The sequence below is a fragment of the Micrasema longulum genome, unplaced genomic scaffold, assembly GCF_059751315.1.
Source record: "Micrasema longulum isolate JH-2025_06_02 unplaced genomic scaffold, ASM5975131v1 h1tg000422l, whole genome shotgun sequence".
Lineage (NCBI taxonomy): Eukaryota > Metazoa > Arthropoda > Insecta > Trichoptera > Brachycentridae > Micrasema > Micrasema longulum.
Genome location: NW_028277622.1, coordinates 81485 through 88273, shown reverse-complemented (window position 1 = coordinate 88273; position 6789 = coordinate 81485).

Below are 6789 nucleotides of genomic sequence, written 5' to 3'. Positions count from 1 at the left end.
TTGCCGTTATTTTGTTCCTTATTTTTTGTATTAATAAATAAATATACGTTACGTAAGTGATTTGAGAGAAATGTAAGTTTCTTTTACATGGCACTGGCGTTTATTTCTTAAAATCTTTTAATGTGATATATTTTTATTAGGTAGGTACATTATAACTTATTAGACACAAATAATATAATGATCACACGTAGGTTTATGTCGTTGATATGATCAACCAAGTGCAATAAATGTTTTCCTCTTTTTGTTAATCCAACTTCCTTTCATCGTGCTTATGGAAATTATTCTAGTATAGGTATGTGTTAGAGAATCGTGAAAATACTGACCGCCGAGTTTCCAACAGCGCTCGGTGGAAACTACAATTAAGTCAAAACAACAAAACAACAAAACAACTTTATCGGCACACCAGTAAGGTGTTTAGACGAGTAAAGTAATGGAATGCTGACAACACATACGGGCTTTCTATTACGGTTGTTTTTTAGTTCAATTATTTATTTGGATATTATTTAAATGTGTAAGAAAACCACCGTTGACCGTTTTTTTTTGTTATACTCCTTCGGAACTTCCTCCATACAGTTCGGTTAAATAAATACGTAGGTGACTTTTCAACCGTTCAGTTTGAATGCGAGTCCTGTTGTTTTAAATGTAGTTAAACGATATTTAGTTTGGTTGATTAATCGGCAATTAAGTTTTTAAACATTTTATTACCTATATCTACGAATTAGTTCTTAAATAGGATGTAAAGATACTCGACTCAAACCATATTGCACTCAATGTTCAAATTTCCATGAGCTTTTTTTCTAAGTAACGAAGAAAATCAATATATTACCTATAAATAATATACCTTATTGTAATTCGTAACTAAATGGTGACTATAATGCTTAATGGCATTTCTTATAATTTATAAAATATATCGTAATCAAAGATAAACCTCACGAAATACTACTAATTTCTTACCGTTGGATAAGTTAAGGCTACGCGGCATTTGTCGCCATAAAACTTACATAAATTTCAACAATAAAAAGACTGATATGTTATTCATCTATATATATTTTTATATTACTCGCAGGCAGCAAACTTTAAACACAGTTCCAAGTTACATAATTATATAATTACATTGTTACAATATTCTCTATATATTATGTATAGTGTCGAGTTCATTTTGTATTATTCATTTTATTGGATAACTTTTGCCTGATGATCACTAGACACTTTTCTTGTAAGATTATTTCCGCTTACAGTATCCTCCGAACCATATTATTTACCTATGTGAAAGAAAATGAACCATGACACTCGTTGGACATTGGATGGACGAAGCAGTGGACATATTATTATACTTTTTTAAGTGATACGGAAATGGTTGTGATAAAACTTTTATATTATCATGACATTTTATTAACTTATTAATTTTACTCAAATATGTTTACTGATAATTGATTATATTATGTTATTAGTAATAATTTAAGTTTTATTTCATAATTATGATATTTCAAAGACCTAATGTATTTCTCAAAGTACTGTTTTTGTTTTTACTCGATAAATGTTGTAATTTCACTGATTTATAAAAATATCCTGACGGTTAAGGAACTTTGGTATTTTATTGAGAAAAATTGCAGAAAGACGAAACTGCCAAATAAAAAATGTATTGTAAATGTGTTGAATATTGTAAAAATTGGTATTTCTAAATTTAGAAGAAAAATCTCTCCATGTAACGTTACAAATAATCAAATGTTATGAAGATTAATAGTTGTATACGGTTTTTGAATAAATAGGTGTACAAAATTTAGTCAAGATGATGTTTTAAAAAATACTTATCGATATTGTAACATTAAAAATATATTCTTTATTTAAATTTGTTTACACTAAACATTTTTGTTTGCTCTCAAAACACGAGATTATAAATAGAATGTTTGTTCTAAATTTCAAATTAATGCTTTCACTTACTGTTTTATTATTTTCAGTAGATTCAATTAAAATAGAATCAATTTATCAGGGTAACATTTACATAATAGTTACATATTTTATATAATTAATAAAATTATACATTATATTATCTACCTATATATATTATATTGTTCTTATTATGTTTTGCGCAAACTATTCATACTTGTGGTACTCATTTAATTGGACTTAAAAATATAACACAGCTTATCAAATCATTATGTTTTGTAGTAAAGCGTGAATATTTCATTACACCACTAAAAAATATTTTACTGGGTGATTACCATTTATACATAATTCTGAAACCTAAATATAGAGAGATGTCTGTTACCATTTTTTATTTTAAAATATTAACCATTTAATAATATTTTTATGTCATAGAACTGATTTCGTTTTTTAGTAAACTTTTGATGATGTTTTTTTTTATAATAAGCAAAAAACATCTGATCAGTATTATAGTTGTTTAATTTTATTTAGTGTATCATAACACGGATTATGATACATTGAAAGAAAAACCAGATAAAAATTGTCTCAGAGGCAGTAAATATAAAGAATGACCTATTTTGAATTGTTTTTTTTTAAATTAATTTCTCTGGCGTGCTTTTAACATGTCATAATTAATGTTCCTTTATTTTTTAATCAGAATTATTAATTAATAATCAATTATTATTTGTACACAAAGCCACGCGAGTGGAGAAAATAATATATTATGTAACACGCAATTATTTTTAAGGGCTTTGTAAATTAAATATATTATAAATTTATTATATATATGAATATATGTATATGATATAGAATAAAAGTAATAAAAAATATGTTTAGTATATTATGAATTTTTGTTTGAGGATAAATGTAGGGACATCATTTTTGGAATTACCGAAATATTAAGTTGTCAATTGGATGATTAAATGAATTGATGTAAAATATGTTGTTTTATTATAAATTTCCCAAAGATATTAAAAGCTAAACTCGTATGCTTTATTCATACAATGTCCAAAAAATGTTGATTCGAATTGGATTCGCCGGACAAATACTTCATTTAAATTTACCAAAAACATAAGTGTGCCAAGTAATTTGCATTTAGATAAAACTTATTACGTAGATGATAAACAAAAAATATATATTCTGATCTCCAATGTCTCCACAGTCGCAGGCATCGTAGTCTGAAATTTTCATTTTAAACAAATGGGATAGAGCACGGCCGACCTAATACGTCAAAAATTAACAATGCTTAACCTATTTCATTTACACACGAAATATTTATTATAAACTTACATATTTCGGGCAACATTATCTTGTTTTGGTAATAAGAGTCCTAAATAAAGGGAACATTTTGTAAGCTGCCATCTATGTGTACTTTTCTGAAACTATTTGAGCTTTCTTTCTTGTTATCAGTTCAACCGCCATTTTATCTTTGCGATGGTGTAAGATTCTCAAAATAAGAAAAAAGTTTTCAATTGATCCGACAGGTGGCCAACTCAACCGTACTTTCAATACGTACGTTTTAAAAAGTCTTCATTAAGTTTATTGGCATTTATCATAGATGGCTCTAACAGTCAAAATCCAATTGGTAAAATAAAATAGACTTCATATGATACCGAATGCACAACTTTTGGGAGTCCCTACAAATGGCTAGAATTTTTAAATTTACCAAATTACAGGTCTCCTTTTACCATAATTATCAAACTCATATCAGCACCCGATTATGTTTAGGGCACTGCGTTATTAAATTAAATGCAGCGTATATCAAACATCTGTTCCAGGAATGTAGATAAGTGATCAGTTTTACGCTTCAGGTAAAGTAAAAGAAAAATTATTATTTTATTTATAACTCGTTAAAAATGGCTAGCAAAATGGAAATATTTGGGTAAAATTATAAGAACGCTAATATTTATTTTTGTCAATAAAAAAAATAAAAAATACTATAGTGTAAAACCATCTTATAAACAAATATGTCATGTCGCCCTTCCCGGGAATCGGAATCGGGATCTCAAGCGTGGAAGCAAGATGACCGCACAAACCACTGCACTACAAAGCAGACTATTTATTCTCCGTGTTTATTTATATTTATTCACGGGGTTTAGAATTTAGAGACGCGTTGGTTGCATTAGAGGTGGTAAAAAAATGTAACTGCCGTTTTAAAACAGTTAGTGTAGACAGGGTGAATGGCGCTCACCGGGTAATGGCGCTCATCCCTGTAACATTGTCAAAATGGAATATAGCAATACTGTGCGGCGCGTGAAGCGCTGGGAGTGGGGGCTTCTAATAGGCAGCGATACGTACAGGCAGTCAGCTCATGGCGCGCGATCGTGAAATACATTCTCCGTATACGATAGCGCTGATCTAATTTTTGGTTCGGTATTTTCGTCGGTAAGTTTAGACTTTTAATACTTATTTAATTATTGATATAACTTTTCTGAATACAAAACTATTTTATTTTATGATTAGGTAACCAATTTTAAACTTCAAGTTAAATACAAAACGACCGTTCGGGGTTATACCGCTCACCTGGGCGCCATTACTTCTTGTAGTAACTTTTTTCTTTCTTATAGATATGCTCAAAAATCGTCAAAGAACCACTGCTAAAGCTGCTTGGAGCAAAAAAGACCTTCAATCTGCTAAAACTGCGATTGAAGAAGGGATGTCCAAAAGAAGGGCCGCAAAACAATTTAACATACCATTTACTACTTTGAGGGATCCACTAAGAAATGAAAATTAGTACGTAAGAAAATGACATTGCAGGACAAGTTAAGTTACTGAGTTCACTATACTATGGACTCAATGTCACAGATTTACATAAACATGTTTATAAGTATGCTGAGCTCAACAATATCAAAAATAATTTTGATTGAAGCAGCAAAACAGCTGGATTGGATTGGGTACGCGGCTTTGTGATACGCAACCCTTCAGTTTCTGTACCTAAAGCTGAATATATAGCTGCTAAAAATAATAACGATTGAAGTTCATTTGGTATTGAAGATTATACTATATTTTTTTAAATTATGTAAGGCTGATCTCACGTACAAATAGGGATAATTGATGCGAATTTGTGATTGTAGACTTTACATAAATTGTATAAGGTCGATCTCATGCATACTAGTGTAATGAAAATGGATCTTACTAGATATACATATTTCCAAAAACATGTTTGAGCGTCATTACACCTTAGTCTGAGCGGCATTACCTAAGGTCAGGGGCAATGGCGCTCAACCCTGATTTTTTTATGATATTTTTCTATTTCTGATAAGTTAAAGAACGTTTAGTGTTAAAATGTTGATTAATGTATAAGTTTAAGAACTTGTTATTTTTTTAATTTTGAAGTAAAATTAATATTTTGAAAAATACAACGTATTTTCCTTAAGTGAACGCCATTCCCCCCCCATCTCCCCTATTCTCCCGAAACACCTGAAATAGTTTCACGAAAATGAATTTATTCATTAAAAAAAAAAATAAAAAAAATGATCAGGCGCAGAAGTAAATAAAAAAACGTTTCGTCTCGTGGGGAAAATCCAACGCTCACCGCACTCCGTACCGCGCTCCGGCCTTCAAATTCAAACTTCAAATTTTTCAATTCAAACAAATTCTTCAAATCTTTATCCATACACACACATATACGCATGATATCTCCCCAGTCCGTCTCCACTCCACCGCACGCCCGCGCAGCCCCGTGCCCTTGTCAATCCGTATCTTGAAAAATAAATTTTAAAAAGCCCGAAGTCGTTACCGCTGTAAAAGCACACCAAAAACTGTAGGTGTAAATGTAATAAAAACCGTTTTAAAAAAACTGCGTTTCGAAGAAACACTGTTTTTTTTTTTTTTGCTGGGTGTTATTTTTTACGTTTTTGTGGCATCCATACACCATACAATATCATCAGAATGTTTATATAGTAACGGATATTTTTTAGGGATTACGGATAGGTTTTCCCCTGAAATCGTTATTTTCAACATCTTGCAGCCAAGGAATACCCCAATCGCTACAAAATAGAGCTTTGGTAAGTTTTTAGACTTTTAAATACAGTATTTATCATATTACATTTTGTATAATAGCGCTTTAGTGAAATAAGCCTCTAAGCCCTGACTCTCTGAGCAATTGTCAAGAAATAAATGTTCTCGAATCCCTTGTAAAAATGTGTGCTACTCCTGCATCAGCGTTGAATCCTAGCCAAATCCACACATCACCACGCTCACTCAATAGGGTATTTTCATAAACTGGGGATATGATTTTTAATGTATTCAGTATTTAAAGAATATTTTTACGATTCGAACCATATAACTATCAAAATCTGAAACGAATGTTTTCATTTATAATTTCCTATTTAAAGTTTGATAGAAATAAAACGGCCCGTAACTGGCCAAAAGGGTTGATGACGTCACGCGTGACTTATATATCCTACGTTCACTCAAATCCTATACTGAGATACTCCGACGCGGGCGGCTTGTGGCTTTTTATTTGTTTTTTCTAGTTAAATTTCGTCTTTTCCTTTGTTTTTTTTTTGTTTTCATTTATAAACATCCATAGCATTATGACTGAAATTGGTTTTTTACAAGGAAAGTCCGATAACTTGCCCAAAATAGATATAATCATGATGGGTATTTTTTTCTCATCCAATACAAACTTTTTAAGTTCGAGTATAGAAATTTAAAGGCCGTAAGGTAAGCAAATATATAATGTTTGCTTCCAGAATGTATTCATTCAAATAGTTGTATTATTTGCATGTACCATAAATATATTGTTTAGCGTACATTTAATGCAAAAGGGAAGTAACGTGACTTTGACACAACATAATCCATAAAATACCATTGCTTGTAAACATCTCTGTTGCTCGAGTGTGTGTTAATGCCTTTTTTTAT